This window comes from Equus caballus, chromosome 7, assembly GCF_041296265.1.
Source record: "Equus caballus isolate H_3958 breed thoroughbred chromosome 7, TB-T2T, whole genome shotgun sequence".
NCBI lineage: Eukaryota > Metazoa > Chordata > Mammalia > Perissodactyla > Equidae > Equus > Equus caballus.
The window spans coordinates 67,390,922-67,410,274 of NC_091690.1; the positions used below are offsets into that span (position 1 = coordinate 67,390,922).

The 19,353-nt window shown below is 39.5% G+C and overlaps 1 protein-coding gene across 4 annotated transcripts in view; it reads left to right on the plus strand.

Annotated features, from left to right (window-relative positions):
• TENM4 (teneurin transmembrane protein 4) overlaps nt 1-19,353 on the plus strand; it is a 2,707,421-nt gene that overhangs the window by 1,696,716 nt on the left and 991,352 nt on the right. For all 4 annotated transcript variants that reach the window (XM_070274304.1, XM_070274303.1, XM_070274305.1 and 1 more), the window contains one exon: nt 8,312-8,371. The gene's annotated coding sequence lies outside the window, so the exon portion shown is untranslated. The remainder of the gene's footprint in view (nt 1-8,311; nt 8,372-19,353) is intronic.

The following is a 19,353-nucleotide window of genomic DNA, read 5'->3' on the forward strand; positions in this document are numbered from 1 at the left end:
GGTGCTACGTGAGTGCTCACATAATTTACTGCGTATATGCCAGGCACACCCATAGTATCCTGTGAAGTAGGAATTTTAGTCTATTTCACCAATAAGAAAACTATAGAGAGGAAATGGAAGAGCCAGGAGTCAAAAGCCAATTAGACAGACCTGGAATGTGAATTCCTGCTCTGCCACTTTCCATCTGTGTGAACTTGCTTGGCCTCAGCTTCCTCATTAACAAAAAGAAGATACAGATAATCACACTGCAGTATTGATGTAAGCATCAGGGGTGCTGAATGTAGCATCTAGTACAATCCTTGGTATGGGATAGTGATAGATGCTCTAGAAGGTACATAGTAGGTACTAAACTAAAGGGATGGGTGGATGGCTGGGTAGCCAGCTAGACAGAAGGGCACTGTAAACTAACTAAAATACAAAAGATGGCAGTTGAAAATCCAAGTAGGGGCATTTCATTTGTTATTTTAGCTTCCAAAGGGCCCTGAAAGAGGTGTAAGACACGTATGATTAGTCTCATTTGAAATGTGAATAAACCTGATGCTTGATCTCAAATAATTTCCCCAAGCTCATTCAGCTAATTTGATTAGTCAATAAATATTAATGGAGCACCCACTCTGTGCCAGGTAGAGTCCTAAGTATTTGGGATACAGTAATAAAACAGACAAAAATTCCTCATCCCCTGCAGCTTACATTCTATGGAGAGTAGGGGGAATACACAAGGAATAAAACAAAAGTTAATGTATGTATCCATACCTTGAGGAGCTGGAGAAAAGACAGGAATCCACAACCCTGGGGCTGCAAGATCATATAGACTGGGCTGCAATCAAAGACTATGCACAGCTATCGCGCACAGACTCCAGGTAGCAATGATCAAATACCCACAGCCTCAGCAACCACTTTCTGAACTCAATTTTGTGTCTCTTAAAATTGCACATTTAACTGTGGCATGCATGTGGCAGAGGTGGTGCCAAAGTGCAGAGGTCCCCCACTCTGTTATAGCTTGATCCCTGAGAGCCCTGAGAAGAGCTGACCTCAGGGCCTTCCGACCAAAGGGAAAATTGGGGTCACTCTTTGCTCTATTGTGTTACATCAGTTGTGCTGTGGTTTTATAGCTTCATGGAAGTGAAGCAGATGGAGTCTCTGACCTTGGGTGTTGACAAGCTAAAAATAAAGACTATCCCCCAGGCTACATGTGGTATCTGGGTAATATCACACCATAGCTAAAGGCCAGATCCTGATCAACATTCAAAAGTGATGACAATATGTTAGCACCAATGTCGTGATTATGACTCTTTTGTTACGCACTTAGTCTATATCCAGTCCTTTAATGAGGGATCCAAACCACAGAGAAAATATGACCTGAACCATCTGTAAAACAGAGAGAGACTTAAAATTCTTACTTGCTCATTATCTCTTAATCTGTCCACTGCTCTCTGTTCCTAGAGCCATTACCCTAGATCAGACCACCATCATCTCCCACTCGAACCCCTTCAGCAGCCTCTAGCTGATCTCCTGGCTCCCTTCACTGGTTTCTGCTGCTCTACAGAGAAAGCACACACCCATTAGCATGGTTTACAGAGCACTTTAAGACCTGACCCCTTCGAGACCAGCCTCACTTCTTGCCTTCCCCCTCTTTGCCCACGTCACAGCCATACAGAACCCCTTGTGACTTCCCCAAATATACTATATTCCCTCTAATTGTCAGATATTTGCATATGTTGTTCCCTCTCTTTGGAATTTCCTTTTCCCTGGTCTTCAGCTGGCCAGCTCATACTCATCTGTTCTCTCATCTGAAATGTCACCTCCCAACATTTAATGTTCCCTCTCTACAGTCTTAAGACCAGGCTGCTGGTCCCTCTCAAGTACTCTCATGTAACTTCTCCTTCCCAAGTAGAGCCGGACCTCTGCAGTTGGTTCCTTGTTCTTCCTGCTTCAACTCACAACTAGGACTTCTATGTGAATTTAACTGCCTGTGGAGAAGTTTTGTCTCTTGCCTTATGGGTTCTAAAAAGCACGAGGCTCTCTGTGTCATTGTCCCTGTAGGCACATCAGGATAGAAGTCCAAGAGGTCCTCTGCCACTATACATCTTCTAGAGATAGACTTACAGAATGTTAGGGTGCTGATGAGAGAAAGACTTTTCAGATTATTTGACCCACACTCCATATTTTATAGATTTCTTCCTTCCTTCTTTTTCTTCTTTATTCTCTCCTTCTTTAATTTTTCCTTCCTTCCTGCAGAACCTAACTTGTACCAGGCAGTATGCTCAGAATCGGGAACTCAATCAGGCAGAGACAGATCAGCCAGCCTACCTTACAAAGCTTAGAGTCCATCTAGGCCTTCAGGAAGGTAGCCAGACAACCACAACACTGTGTGCTAGGGGAGGGCTTGTTCGTTTATTCATTTGTTGAGCCGCTTCAGGACACGCGGCATTGGAATAAGTATTCATTGACCCCGGTTTTTGTGAAATAGTTGTGTTCTACTGAATGTTGTTTCTCATTTGGAATGGCGATTAAGATTACGAAAATCAAAGTTTATGCTCAGTAAAGTTAATATGAGAGAAGTGGATATGCCTCATTACCTGATAGTTTGGCACTGGATTGAGCAAAATTAGATGCTAAGTAAATATTTGTTAGACAATCTCACCTTATTTTAAACATTATTTCTCACCTTGTCCATATTTACTAGGTTTTCTTCCAAATGCCTTTTGGCTTGACCAAAAACATAAGTGTATTGCCAAAAGCCAAAAAGGGAGAACCAACATGTATTAAGCGACAGATTTTATACTAGGTTCTATATTACTTACAGTATCTCATTTATTCTCACTGAAATCCTTTAAGTTGTATATACACCACCTTATTTTTCAGATGAAAGAACTTAAGGCCTATAGAGGTTCAGGGACGTTCTTGATGTCATACAGCTAGTAATTGTGAAGCCGGCCAGCGTCCGGCTAATGTACCCTTTAGTTGTGTACCATGTGAGGTGAACAACTAGCATTCCGGAATTGGTTTACACAGCTCGATGGGAATAAGAGTCTCTTTTTAGGTGACCATTTTAATGAGTCAGGGATGATTTTTATGTTTAAATTCTGGTCTTCCTGTTAAAACAGTCTGTCTTATTACTTCAAATGCAAGATCAGTGTTCAGTCCTATATCTGGAATGATTATATCTAAATCTCACCTCTATTTTGTCTTTAATTTCCATCTCCAGGGCTCTTTCTCTTTCTCTCTGATTGAGAAGGCTCTTTGTGCCAACTCACAAATTCTGTCAGTCCCGAGTTTTGATTCTCTCTCATTTTCATGTTTCCTTTTAACTTACATAAAGTGCGGGCATATGACTCCCTTCATCTGATAACTACTGTGCAGCTTGTTGCCTGTGAGACCATTGCACCTGGATTAACAAATCCAGGTGGAGTTTCACTTTCCCTTCCTTCCACTCCCCCCCCTCCCCCAGCATATCAGTTAGGCCTCTTGATAGAGAACCCAGCCTGAAGTAGCTTAAGCAATAAAGTGGAATTTATTATAAGAGAAAAAGAATTATCACATGAAAAACAAGGTCAGAAATGCAGATGAAGCTCAGAACACTATCTGGACTTTCTTCACCTCTCATCTCTGTCCTTCCCTACATGGCCACTTTATTCTTCTCCCTCTGAGGACTGGCTTTCTTTGGTCTCTGGTCCACATGGAAAAAGATATGGTCATCTCCATCTCCCAAATGTACATATTACAGTCCAGCCACCTAAAAAAACTACTTCTCTTGGTCTGACTTCCACACTTCTGGGGAAAGAACTCTGAGTAGGAAGATGGCAGCACTGGGTCCAAGCACCTGTGGCCAGGAAGGGAGTATGCTTATTCCAAGTGGCTGCCAGGGATCTACTGTATGGAAGTCTGCTACTTTCCCCTTATTACATTATCCATTTGCTCAGCAGTCTGCTGACAACAAGGAAGGCAAAGCCAGAATCAGAGACTTGCAGATCATAGTGATCATTTGCAGCAACTACCAAAGGGACTTGGCAGGGTGAGACATATGAGGGCATGGACCACATCCATCTGTTCACGGCTGAATTCTTAGTGTCCCCAGTGTGGTACCTAGCACTCAAGGAAATGGGAGATCTACTAATTAAATGATGCAAAAACCTCGAGGGGAAATTGTTGTTCACTATACCCCCTAACTGGTGCAAAAAGGAGAGTAAGAAATGAAGAAAAAGAGATGAGGAAAAGTACTTTTGAAGCTGACATATCAGAGATAGCGCTGGAGGACGTTCTTTGCCACATTGGCACATAGCACTTGTCTTGCTCCAAGGGAGCACTGGGTAAGCATTTTCAGTTTCTAGGATTTGGAAAGTGGCATAGTGCTTGGAGAAGTCTTTTTAAGGCTTTTGAGGCAAACCCTGTATATAATCCAAGAAGTTATACATATTAAGATTACATGTTTGTTGGGGCCGGCCCTGTGGCCGAGTGGTTAAGTTCACGTGCTCTGCTTCCTCAGGCCATGCTGAGGAGGCGTCCCACATGCCACAACTAGAAGGACGCACAACTAAAACTACACAACTATGTACCAGGGGGCTTTGGGAGAAAAAGGAAAAATATGATCTTAAAAATATATGTACTTTTGCAATGGAAAAACCTTTCTTGTATGGGCAAGCTTGAAAAAGGTGAGCAATTCCAAGAGCTGTAAATAATTATCCTCTGTACAGAAATCTTCATATTCCAAAAATTCACACCCTTCTGATTGTTGCCTAGAGCAATCTAGATCATTGAAATGAAAATATTTTCAAAATATATCTACTTGGGTGGCTCTTTTGAGGTTCTTGATCTTTTTTATTTTTTATTATTTTTTAATCACTGTGTCTATTTGTAAGGTATACACATTACTCACCTGGACTTTATATGCCTCATTAAATGGATGTGGATGGTAGTTCTGGAGGGGCGCTGGGGTAGAAGAGGGAAGCAATAAAAACATACTTTAGTTTGAAGTCTAGTGCATGAGTTTTCCTGTTAAGTTGCTGTTTGTTCTCAGTCAAGTGACTTTACTTAAAATGAGTGATTGGTTTCAGTGATCTCTAAAATTTACTTATACTCTATTATCTTACAAGTTTTCAACAAAAAAGAATTTTGATAAGGAATAATTTTCTAGGAAGCAAATCTTTAAAATAGTTCTAAGTATGAGAAAGACTTATGTGGGAAAAAAAAGAAATCTTATTGTGGTGGTGTTTATAATAGAAGAAGTACAGAAATAACCTAAATATCCAATATTAAAAAATGATCACATAAATTTATGGTCTTTCCCATAGAGATTATAGTAAAGTGATCTAAAATTATGATTTTGAGAGCCATGTAAAAACCTGGAACTTATACATAACCATACATTGAAGGGCTGTGAACAAGAGTGTGACAATCAAGCCTAATGTCACATTGGACACATGTGCTTTAGTAGAAACACAGTATCTAAAGTAGGAAGGTGATGGTGCCACTCCGTCTGAGGGCAAACCACACTTGAAACAGGGACCTACTGAAGTATATTCAGAGAAGGCATAAAGGATGATGAGGGAACCAGAGATAGTGCCACATGAGGAACAGATTGAAGAATTGGAGTGTTCAACTGGTAGAAGAGGAAACTCAAGGATTTAAACATCTCTAGGGTTGCTGTGAAGAAAAGGAAGGAGACTGATTTGTAGGATCACATGGGAAAGAATTAGGACCAATGAATGGAAGGTGCTAGAAGATCAGTCTCAACATAAGAGATCAAAGAAGTTTGTATAATCTAAGAGTATGATGTGCTGCCTCTGGAGAAAGTAAGTGCCCCATCATTGGAGATGTGCCAGATGAGTCTGAAGAGGTAGGGATGTAGAAGAATCTGAAGGGCTGGGCATGGGAGGACAAAGACCTTTAAGGTCCCTTCCATCTATGAGGTTCGGTGGTGTCAAGAACTCTGGGAAAAGTAGATTAAAGGCAGGAAATTCCACAAGAAGACTATCACATGTCTCTTTCTTCATAGGGTAACTCTCAATGGCCTGTTTAACCTCATTATCTTCTTAGTCTACACCCACTAAAGCCACCAACACTATTCAGAAGATGTCTCTCCTGATATTCCTATTTGGGCTACCACAATTTCTGTTCACCCTTCTGTTGAGTTTACAGTCTCCCTTTACAGAGAAATTCATAGAAAGGATTCTGTCACCTCCATAATGAGCTCAGATAAGTAGACAGATCTAGGACAAATGAGTAAAAGTGTTCACATTTTCTAATTTTTCCATTTATAGAAGCAATATTCATTCATTAAAGAAAAATGTAAAAAATCTAGAAAAGTAAAAGGAAAAATGTCTAAAATTTGAATATACAAGTGACCAAAGAAAGTTGCCATCTTAGATTTTCCTTCTTGCTCTGCCTTTGTAGCATATAGATTTAATTTAACATAAGGGAGATCTTTCTGTTTTTGATCTTCCTATAAATAATCCAATGACCTTCTTCAAGAGTTAAGAACTTCTCTTCAGTGAAAAAGACTGAATAACTACCCGTCAGGAATGTTGTTGGGGGGGATGCCATCTTTAGATGAGAAGATGGTCAAGATCAGGAGTTGACAAACATATTTTTTTTGAAGATTTTATTTTTTCCTTTTTCTCCCCAAAGCCCCCCGGTACATGGTTGTATATTCTTCGTTGTGGGTCCTTCTAGTTGTGGCATGTGGGACGCTGCCTCAGCGTGGTTTGATGAGCAGTGCCATGTCCGCGCCCGGGATTCGAACCAACGAAACACTGGGCCGCCTGCAGTGGAGCGCGGGAACTTAACCACTCGGCCACGGGGCCAGCCCCAGGAGTTGACAAACTTTTAATGTAAAGGGCCAGATAGTGAATATATTAGTAGGTTTCGCAGGTCCTACAGTCTCTGCTCCAAATACTCAACTCTGTGGTTGTAGCACAAAAACAGCCATAGACAAGACGTAAACAAAAGGGATGGCTATGTGCCAACAAAACTTTATTTCTCAAAACAGGCAGTGGGCTGAATTTAGCCCATGGGCTATAGTTTGCCAACCTCTTAAACTAAACCAAATGGCTAAACTAAACTAAATAGCCTATTAGCCTTTTATAGCTTTAAAGCTCTTAGAACAAAAGAGTTGAAAGCCTCATCTAAAACCAAGAAGAGTTCTGGCAGACTCCTGCGGTCACAGGAGTTAAGAGTCAAGTTCAAGAAAGTCCATTAAGACAGATCTCCTCAGGCAAACTCCAGTACTCGGTAATTAGGCACCAGGAACCCAAGCTAGAAAGCTGAATAAGAAATAGTCTTGAAAACAGAATAGGTTTAGAGAATCGAGACAAGCAGAATCTAGGCAAGAAGAACCAAGAGCAAATATCTGAAATGAATTTAGCTCAGTGCTGGTATATAAGTGCTTGATAAATAGTGACTCAATTATTCACTCGTTCTGTCATATGCTAATTCGCTCAGTCTATTCAGTTATGCATCAGACACTTATTGAACATTTCTTATATGCCAGGAACTCTACTAGGTACTACTGACAATACAGCAATAAATAAGATACATAGCAATACAAAACAATAAAGATTGGATTCTTTGATAAATTTTCACAGCCCAACCTGTTACAAGCTAAAGTAGAATCAGAAATAAGGTGCCGTAGGAACATGGCAGGTGTCACCTGAATCAGCCTGAGTGGTCAGGAGAGGCTTTACAGAGAAGGTGATAACTGAATGAGTCCTGAGCATGAACGAGGTCAGGCTGGTAAGAGGTTTTAGGAAGTAGGGACACACGTTTTTCAAGGCAGAAGGGTCCTCATACTCAAAGGCCTATAGGTTAGGGTGACCAGGTGGCTTTCTAGAGATGCAAATGAGTTGGTGAGGCTGGGAAAGAGGCAGCAAATTAGGAAGGCAAGGAGGCTGGAGTCAGGTGCTGAAGAACTCTTTAAAGCCTGGTAAGGAGTTTTGCCTTGATGCTCAAAGTGAGAAGCTATTTTAAGCAAAGTAACTTGATGAGATCTGCATTTTAGAAAGGCCAGTAAAAATGCATTTAATGGTACATTAGAAGGTTTTCATCAAAACCTTGCTGGTCACTTCTTGCTGAGGGCTGGAACGGGCCTCAGTGTGCGGGCCAGAAGGGATAGCTGTACAATAGGCATATGGCATTGTAGCTGAAGAAGTAGAAGCATGCAGTTCTAACATACACTCTCCCTTCCCTTCCCATCCCACACCCAAGCCTGCCTTGCAATAGGGTCCTATCAGAATGCGCTCAACTATATTCCTTGCTCACAAATGTCTCCACTTCTGCAAAAGAGATAACGCTCTCTTCCTCTTTCTCTTTACAGATCGGTCATTGATAGAGCTTGGATTTGTCAAGTGTCCTACCCAAATAACTGGTTACATTGGTGAGTTACATAGTTCTTTAACTCTCGTTTGTCACCTTTGGTCATGAGCCAAGATACGGTAAGAGCTTGACTGGATCAGTACTTTTAGTGCTTGAGTCATTTTGTATTCATGATCCTCTCACCTCCCCTCAAAGTCTTCAGAGTTCTGTCCATGCTTGTAGCTAGGATACTCCGCTAGGTATATAGGTATTCCATACGCCTTTAGAAGGAAACTTCTTTTAGGCCATTTCATTGCTAGAGTTGTGTATAAACCAAATGTTTGTGAAGCCTATATATAAAATTTAAATCCTTTAGAGAATTTTTATGTTCAAAGGAATTCTGTTACAAAGTGACAAACATATCTGAAAAATTAATAACACACTCCTTTTTTGTCTTCTTCAAAGAGTGATCATTTATTCACACGGGAAGTGTACCTTATGTTCAATAATGAAACTTTGCTACCACCACTGCTTTGGTTTGATATGTTTTGGAAATGTTGATGACAAGATACAGAGTTTGCCCCGGATTGAAAAAAAAAAATCAAAGGGTAGACATTAAAATATTTCAAACCTTCCTGAAAAGATTTCTGACCTTCATGTAAACTGCATTCCCGTGGAAGAATGGAATATATTTTCAGACCCGTTATCCATCCTGATCTCTTCTTCAGAGTATGTTTTGTTGTTTTTAAATGATTGACTGGAATATTGTTCTGGGGTTTTTTTGTGTGTTTTTGAGGGAGGTTGATTTGGAGTTTTGTTTACTGGGAGGTACAGCACCCAGAGGTGTGTAATAAGAAGCTTGTCTTTTGTTTTTGTAAAGAAAAAGAGTTCATTCTGGAGACGAAGTTGTGTCTTGATTTTAGTGCAAAATATTTCCTGATGCATAAATGCAGATTGGGAAGAATCAATCTACTCGGAAGGCACAGTTAACATAACGCATTTTTTTAATACTCACACATTTTGCCTGTACTACCAGCAATAATATGGGGAAAACAGAAACAGGTTTGAAAAATATAATTCACTTTACAATAATTGGTTTCTTTTTGTGGTCTTCTTTCTCCTGTGTTAACACCTCTGTCACGTGTACCTCTTGATGCACTTCTGGAGCAACAACTTTTGGATTTTCTGGAGCAGGCATAATTTTCTATCCTTGTTCCCTTTCACATATCTGGAGTCTCAGACCTTGTGCTTTGATTTTTGGTTCGGAAAATAAGTCAGTACATGCCCCCCACCAATCTGTGAACATATTCCTCCGTCCCTTCCCACAGTCCCATCACCACACAACACAAATACCTTACTATTTTTACTTTTGGTTCTAAGCCAATTCCATTTCAATTTTTCCCATCCGAGTACAATGTAATCACTTTTGGATTGTCAACACATTGTTGAAAACATCGGTATACTCAAAAGTTTTTTCGTTTTTTAACATCATAAAAAACAAAATTAGAATTTCAATTACATTTGAAAAACATGGTGTGCACATCTTAAAACCCCAAAATGCCATCTGAAATAAGTTGCAAGGAAGATTTCTGTTATGTCCCTCAGCACACATGTAGGAAATTATTTACATCTCTACGATGCTGTTTAATGCAGTTGGGTTGTTAACATTAACACAGGACAGAGTATCAGATGTTTCAGTACAATTATTCATGTAACAAAGCTGCATGTTGACCTCATTTGAAATCAGTTTTTACTTTTATGGCAAATTGGATAGAATGACTTGTCCATACTCTTAATGAAAATATTTCTGTAAATATTCTATAAACACAAGAGAAAGATAATAGTGTTAGTACCATGAGAACGATTACTCTTTTAGATGGTGTGTTTTGGCCTTTTTTCTCAGGTTTTTGAGTGGTCTAATGGATTCTAACTTTACCATCTGAGACTCTTAAAATCTAAAAGAAATAGTGTAAAGAGCACAGTCAATGAATGCTTCATTTCACTTTAAGCTAAAGTTTACTAACGCAGGATTAAAAACAAGTAAATCTTTTCTCATCTGGCATTTACCTTTAACATTAACTATTCTGACAGCCACTCAGTAATTCACATTTGGCTAATATTTTAAATTTCTTTATTAATGTGGCGTGAATGCTGTCAAAATTAAATTATTATATATTATTCTGCAGTGGTATTGCTATCACATGCTCATTATATTTTTCAGACATCTTGAACCACTGGTATCTTCTTTAAAAAAATACCATTATCAAGAATACAAGCTATTTACCTCGGAGCTAAACCTGGTTCTTGGTCAGATTTCTGTCAATTCTGGAAATTATGGTGCTCTAGTTATTACTCTTGTGTCTTTAATGATTCCCACCAGGGTAGGCAGCTTGAGTTAGCATTTGACGATGGAGCCTCCAAAGACCAGGCTTAAGGCAGTTTGTGGAGCTGGCAAGCGAATTTCCTTAACTGTAAGGCAGAGTCAATTATGAAATAGATCATTAATTCAATTACAGTGTTTGGGGACAGTTATTGGTACAGAAGGAGTGGAAATAAATGTGCAAATTAACTTTAAAAAACCGAATCAACAGCATTAACTTATCTACCCATATACACACCGCTTTTTTTAAGTGTCACCATCAAAATCTGAGTCTAAACCTTCTTAACACTTGGGATTCTTTGGAATCTTTGGCCATCAGCAGTTATGCAGTGCAACATAGAGAAAGCCTAGTTTTCATCTCCCATGGAGTAAGCCTAGTTTTCATCTCCCATTCTTTTTAACACATTTGCCAATGGCGGTGTGATTTCATCAAATGCAAGGAGACTACAGTTTGATCTACATTAGCTATGTAGTTAAAGTCATAGTTTCTTTTTTTTCTTCCTTAATTGAACTAATTATCTCAAGAGTTTTCTCTTACAAGTCAGCCTTAGCTTCGGACAGATAGACCACAGGCACCTAAGTGGTAGATCTTCTTGAAGCTTGACTTGTCAACATCTGCCTCTATTAGATCTGAAAATTCTGTGAATCGCTCAGAGAGATTTGGTGATTTCCACTGCCTTTAATTGCACTGCCGGGAACGTGCAGATCATTCTCCGCATGGTGTAGCTTTTTGCTAGAGTGTGACATCATAGTACAACCTTTCTGGGGACATTTGAGCAATTAGTATATATTTAAATTCAATGTAAAATTCAAAATGTGGAGCTACCAAGGCAGATAGCTCATCTGAGATGTTGGTCTGAACAGATCTGCCTTCTACACCCTGCCAAGCTCATACGTGTTCAGGCAATAACAACCCTGCCACAAATTATCTTTCTTCCTAGGAGCTAGAAAGTTCTCACTGCATCCTTGTAATACACGTTCAGATTTCAGAATCATTAAAATATGAAAAAGCTTTCCTCTTAGAATTGAGGAAATAGAGCAATTAACATTTCAAAAGACAAGTATCTCCTGTATAAACACAAAGAAAGACCTAAGCTCTGAGCCTTCACTCAGTACCTGGAGGACTATTACCTGCAGTACCTCCCTCTTGTTCTTTCTCATCCTGCCTCTTCCTCTCTATTTTCTTTCTCCTTCTCACTTACCCGTATACTTGTATGTATATGCCTCTCTCCTTGTGTTTATCTGTTTATCTTTCTATCTTATTATTAGGGCTCTGTTTAGCTCTCAAAAGTGTTCAGGTTACAGGGCCAACCCCATGACATAGTGGTTATATTTGGCGCAGTCGACTTCAGCAGCCCGCGTTCACAGGTTCTGATCCTGGGTGTGGACCTACACCACTCATCAGCCCTGCTATGGTGGTGACCCACATACAACAGAGAGGAAGATTCTCACAGATGTTATCTCAGTGCTAATCTTCCTCAAGCACAAAAAGGAAGACTGGCAACAGATGTTAGCTCAGGGTGAATAGTCCTCGGCAGGAAAAAAAATGGTGTCCAGGTTTGACTGATAAATTCTGTGAATAGAGAAGGAACCCCAATCAAATCATAAAATGTGTCCCACTAAGCGAGTGCCTGTCAAGTCCTTACGTCCATCAACACAGGTGGCTGAGGATTGTGGAAGGGTCAGGAAACTGGGTATAAGTTACCCAAGGAAACTGAAGAAGGGGTTCTGGGGGGCTCAATTGGGAAGGTGACAAGGATTCTTGCAGAACTAGGTGGCAAGAAATGAAGTGGAGGTGGCAATAAAGAGACAGACCAGGAACTGAGAAGAGAGGGAAGCAGGCAGGAGGCCCTGTGCGCCAGCCTGTGGGGCCCACGCTTAGCTCTTGCAGTCAGAAATCTGTGTTTTATTAATATTGCAGTGGCTCTGGTCTCCCTATTTTCCTTGTTCTTTTCCTTTGGGGTTTCCCTTAGTGCTCGGCAATGTTATTTTGAGAGATGTCAGGCACTCCGCTACACAGCTAGCAAAGGCTTTGCTCTGCGCTGAGGCTAGATCTTAAATGCAGAACGTCATATCCTTAGGAACCAGGATCGCCCCAGGAGCATCAGGCTCCCAACCCATGGGGAGGCAAAACTCACCAGGACAAAACCCAGCCCATGTAGATACTTTAAAACTGAGCCAGTGTACTGTTTAATGAGAATATTCCCTTACTGTCTCTCCTCCAGGTGAGCTTTCCTCTCTCCCTACTCCCTTCCACATTTTTCTCTATTTCATCTTCCAGTCCTACTCAGACTCCTTCAGACACTCTCTCTCCACTAATTGTAATACATCTTAGATAGAATTTAATGCCCCCCCTTAATTTTAAAGATAAGCAAATTGAATATTTTAAGCTGTCTTTAAATGCTATCAGAGGAGGGGCTGGCCCCGTGGCCGAGTGGTTAAGTTCGCGCGCTCCGCTGCAGGCGGCCCAGTGTTTCATCAGTTCGAATCCTGGGCGCGGACATGGCACTGCTCATCAGACCACGCTGAGGCAGCGTCCCACATGCCACAACTAGAAGAACCCACAACGAAGAATACACAACTATGTACTGGGGGGCTTTGGGGAGAAAAAGGAAAAAATAAAATCTTTAAATGCTATCAGAGGAAAACTGATGTTGATCTTGAGCTAAAATATTTTACTTTTATTTTAAATTCACATGTCACTAGCTCTCTTGGTAGAAGTTGCTTTTGCTCCAGTGTACAGGCTTTTAATGATGATTTTTTTTCTCTCTCATAATTTTCTTGTGATTTCTAAACATGAGGTTTGAAACTCAAGCTCCTTACAGAGGAGGAGGCTGAGGAAGCGTGTTGGCTACTAGGTGTGTGCTGTATATTGTGGTGAGGGTTGTGCTCAGGCAGAAAGCAGGGTGGCCTAGAGACTGTTCAATTCATCTATCTTCAACAGATATTTACAGGGTGTCTACCAGATACACACGCTGCTGGGTTCTCGGGGTTCAAGGATGAAAAAGATGATTAGGCAGAACTCAAGGATGGAAATTGAAGATCAATAAACAGCACAGGTGTAGAAGATGGACAGATCTGGCTCAAAGTCTAACATTGCCATTTCCTTGTGTGTTCTTGCAGCGTGACTACATTACTCTGATCCTCTGCTTCCCTAATGGGGATGCACTTGACTACTCAGAGAGAGCTAAATGAGTTATCTAAATTAATTTTGTGTCTTGTGAGAGGTAGGGGTGGAGGGTCATAGTGAGTTTTTTGTTTTTTCACAGATGTTTAGTTATTCCAGCACATTAGTTAAAAATGTTTCTGGGGCCGGCCTGGTGGTGGTGCAGCGGTTAGGTTCGCACGTTCCGTTTCTTGGCGGCCTATGGTTTGCCGGTTCTGATCCCGGGTGTGGACATGGCATGGCTTGGCAAGCCATGCTGTGGTAGGCGTCCCACTTATAAAGTAGAGGAAAATGGACACGGATGTTAGCTCAGGGCCAGTCTTCCTCAGCAAAAAGAGGAGGACTGACAGTAGTTAGCTCAGGGCTAATCTTCCTCAAAAAAAAAAATCTTTCCTTCCTGGTGCCTATGTGACCAGCCCAGAATAAAAGCCTTGGGTGTCAAGTCTCTAATGGGCTTTCCTGGGCAAGAACATCACATACACGCTGCATTTTCGTTGCTGAGGGAGGAGTGTGCTCTGTGTGTGGGAGTGAGAGAGCACGAGGGAACCTTCACGGGGATTCATCCAGACGCCGCCTGTGTCTTACCCTTATGTTCCAGCTGTACATCCTTTACTACGCCACTGTAATAAATCTTAGCCATGGGTACAACTAAAAAAAAAATTTCTTTCTCGATACTACCAAAAAAACAGAAAATAATAAGTGTTGGTGAGAATGGGGACAAATTGGAACGCTTGCTCACTGTTGATAGGAATATGAAATACTGCAGCCACTGTGGGAGATATATGGCTGTTCCTCAAAAAATTAAAAATAGAATTAACGATATAATCCAGCAATTGCACTTCTGGGTATATACGCAAAAAGATCTCAAAGGAATATTTGTATACCCATTTTTATAGCAGCATTGTTCACAATAGCTAAAACGGGGAAGCAACCTAACTATTCGTCAATGGATGAATGTATAAGCAAAATGTGGTATCGATACACAATGGAATATCATTCAGCCTTCAAAAGGAAAGAAATCTTGACACATGCTACAATGTGGACGAACCTGGAGGACATTGTGCTAAGTGAAATAAGCCAGTTACAAAAAAATAAATACTCTATGATTCCACTTATATGACATACTAAAGGAGTCAAACTCCTAGAGACAGAAAGTAGAATGATGGTTGCCAGGGGCTGGGGGAAGACAGAAGGAGGAGTTATTGTTTAATGTGTACTGAGTTCCCATTTTGCAAGATGAAAAGAGTTCTGGAGATGGACGGTGGTGATGGTTGCACAACAATATGAATGTACTTAATGCCACTGAACTCCCACTTAAAAATGCTTAGGATAGTAAATACTTTGTGTGTTTTACTACAATAGAAAAGAAATTCTTTTTCCTATTGGATTGACTTGGTGCCTTTGTGGAAAAATAAAATGACTGTATAAATGGGAGTCTATTTCCTTCTCTCTATTGTGTTCCATTGATCTATTTCTTGATCATGATATCAGGGCCACATTATCTTGAATACTGAAGCTTTATAGTGAGTCTTGATATCAGATAATGTTAGCCCTCCAACTTTGTTCTTTCAAGACTACTTTGGATATCCTTTCATTTACATATAAATTTTAGAATCAACATGTGAATTTCCACCAAAAAAAACCTCCTGGGATTTTGATCAGGATTGTGTTGAACCCATAGATCAATTTAAGATGAGATGATATCTTAAGAAACTGAATACGGTGTATCCTTCCATTTATTTACACCTACTTTAAATTCTCTCAGTAATGTTTTGTAGTTTTAAGTACAGGTTTTCTACATATTTTGTTAAATTTATTCCAAAATATTTCATGCTTTATACACACTATATTAACGAATTCTTTTACATATTAGCTGCTAGAATATAAAGCTACAAGTGATTTATGCATATCAACACTGTACCCTACTGTCTTACTAAATACATTTATTAGGTCTAACATATGTATTGCAGTTTCCTTTGGATTTTCTGTGTAAATTATTATGTCTTCTGCAAATAGAAACAGTTTTACTTTATTCCAATCTCTTTTTTTTCTTGCTTCTTGCCAATATTTCTCCTCCATTAGGTATGATGTTTGCTGTGGGATTTCTATAGGAGTCTTTCATCAAGTTATAGAAATTCTCAATTATTCCTGGTTTTCTAAGAGCTTTTTTTAAATCTTGAATGGGTTTTGAAATTTGTAAATTTCCTTTTCTGCATATATTAAAGTGATTATATGGTTTTTATCCTATATTGTGTTAATATGGCAGACAACATTAATCAATTTTTAAATATTAAAACAACCTTGCATGGTGGGAAAAAAAAACCTGCTTGGTCATGATTTATCTTTTTTTTAATATTGCTGATTCAATTTGCTAATATTTTGTTAATTATTTTTGCGTCTATATTAATGTGGAGTATAGTCTAATTTTTTAAATGTTTTTTCAAGTTTTGGTATTATGACTATGCTGGCTTCATAAAACAGATTAGGAAAGTTTTCCTGCTCTATTTTCTGAGATAATTTATGTAAAATTGGTTAATTTTTTTCTTCAATGTCTGGTAGGATTATTTCTTCCTTTGATATCTGATAGGATTGGCCAGTAAAACCATCTCAGACTAGAATTTTCTTCATGGGAGGATCTGATAATGAAGTCAATTTATTATTAGACATAGGGCTATTAAGATGTTCTGGGTTTTCCTGAGTCGGTTTTGCTAAGTTGTATTTTTCAAGGAATTTGTTCAATTCTTAAGTTGTAGAATTTGTTGCATAAAGTTATCCATAATATTCTTTTAATATTGTTTAAAAGTTTGTAGGACCTGTGGTAATTATCCCTCATTTATGCCTGATATTGGTAATTTGTGTTCTCTCTTTCCTTTGATCAATCGAGCTAGAGTTTCACTAAGTTTCTCAGGCTTTTCAAAGAATCACCTTTGGGCTTTGTTAATTTTCTTTATTGTTCACCAATTTTCTATTTCCTTAACTTCTACATTTATTTTTATTTTTTCCATTTTGTCTACTTAATTTGTATTTACTTTGCTTGTGTGTGTGTGTGTGTGTGTGTGTGTGTGTGTGTGTGCGTGTGTGTGTGGCTTCTTAAGGTGAAAACAGAGGTCACTGATTTTTTTTAATCTTTCCTCTTTTTTAATACAAGCATTTAAATCAACAATTCCCTCCAAACACTGCCTTTGTTCCATCCTAAAATTTTTGATGTATTTTATTAGCATTAAGATCAAAACATTTTCTAATTTCCCTCATGATTTCTTCTTTGATCCATGTATTGTTTGGAAGTGTATTGATTAATTATCAAATATTTGAGATATTCCTAGATATTGCATCGTTATTGACTGCAATTTCTATTGCGGTCAGAGAATATGCTCCATGTGATTTCAATTAAAGTTTTTTAAATTTGTGATTTAATACATGGTCTATCTTGTTGAACATGTGCGCTTGAAAGAATGAGTACCTTGTAGTTATAGAGTATAGTGTTCTGTAAATATCAATTAGGTCAAAGTGATTGATAGGGGTGTTCAGAACATCTACGTCTTTACTTTTTCTAGTTGCTGAGGGAAAGGTTAAAGTTTCCAGCTATGACTGGAATTCCCTATTCCTCCCTTTAATTCTGTCCATTTTAAATGTCTTCTTCATGAGCGTCCTTTTATCATTATAAAGGGTTTTTCCTTATCCTTGCTAAAGCTCTTTGTCTTGAAGCCTGTATTTGGGTCCAGAAATCACACAGAATTTGAATAGGGCAGGTTTAATATAAAGACTTCTTAATTGGTAACAGGGGATTAATTAGTAAGGGGCAAAGAGGCCTCTAAAGAGCCTAAAGAATAGCAGATACAGGGAGCAGCCACTACTTCTGGGGCCGAGGGTTAGGACCCAAGGAGGAAACCCATTTTGAAGAGGGCCATAAGCATGAGATTCAGACCTTGTTGGAAAGCATGTGACTTTGGCACATTGGATGGCAGAGAAGTTCTCTGAGGTGCCACAGACCAGAGCTGGCATGCCAGAAAGAGCACAAGAGGGTGCTGATGAAACTCACTGGGAAGGTGCCTACAAGGCTCCTGCAAGAGTCACTGGGATGCCAGCTGGGGTGCTGGTGTAAACTTGCTAGGAAACCGCCCACAAGGGTGCCTCTGACATTCAATGGGCAGCAAGCCCTACTGGATGTCCTGCACACACACTGCCAGCCGGCCACCACGCATGCTGGGAGAAAGGATGGAGAAAAGCACACCAATCAGGAAGAGGAGCCCTTTCCTCCTGCAGTGACCCTGCAGCGCCCTCTACTGACAGAATTTAACAGAGGCAGAAATATATTTACAGGGTCCACCTCCAGTACCACAAAGCAGGCCAACGAGGGTGGATTTGGAGCTGAGAAACAATAAATTGATAACTGACAAAAGGTGCAAACTGTTTGATATTAAACCAGCTATCCCAGCCTTTTTATGTTTACTGTTTTCATGGTTTATCTTTTTCCATTCGCTTACTTTCAATCTGTGTCTTCATATTTAAAATGCATTTCTTTTAGACAGCATAGATAGTTGGCTCTTGCCTTGTTTTAATCTACTCTGTCCATTTCTGATTTCTAATTGGACTGTTTACTCCATTCACATTTATTGTATTTATTGATTGGTTGGTTTTCAGTCTCCTGTTTACTATTCTCTTGTCCTAAAATGTAGAAACCTTGCAACCTCACAGGTCCATTTATCATTCCTCATCTTCCTTTGTCTTATAGTAGCCATATTATTACAACTATGTACATTATAAGCCCCATAAGACAGTGTTATAATTTTTGCTTGAAAGAGTCCAAATATTTTAAATAACTTGTGAGAAAAATCTAGTCTATTTTATTTACCCAGATATTTATAATTCCAATACCTTTTACTCCCTCCCAAAGACTCAAGTTTCCCTCTGGCATAATTTCCCTTCAGCCTGAAGCACCTTCTTTAGGATTTTATGTAGTCAGATCTCTGACAATAAATTCTCTTAGTTTTATTTCAACTTTATTCTTGAAAGAAAACGTCAATGGATATTCTTATTCTGGGTTACTTGTTTTTCTTTTAACACTTTAAAGATACTTGCATGCCTTTCTGGACTCCATAGCTACTGATGAGAAGTCAGCAAGATTCTGAATCGTCATTGCCCTGTAGGTAATGTGTCGTTTTCCTCTCGATGCTTTAAAGGTTTCTCTTCATCTGGTTTTCCATAATTAGACTATGACTTCCCTAGATGTGATTTTCTTTATATCTATCTAACTTAGAGTTTTCTGGATTCTTCAATGTGTAAATTTATGTCTTTCCCAAAGTTAAGAAAACTTCAGCTGCATCAGGCAGGGTTCTCCAGAGAAACAGAACCAATATCGTATACAGAGATGTATATAAAAGAGGAGATTTACTATAGGAATTGGCCCACGTGATTATGAAGGCTGAGAAGTCCCACCATATGCCGTCTGGAAGCTGGAGAACCAGGAAAGCTGGTGGTCAATTCAATATGAGTCTGAAGGCCTGGGAATCATCGGGGG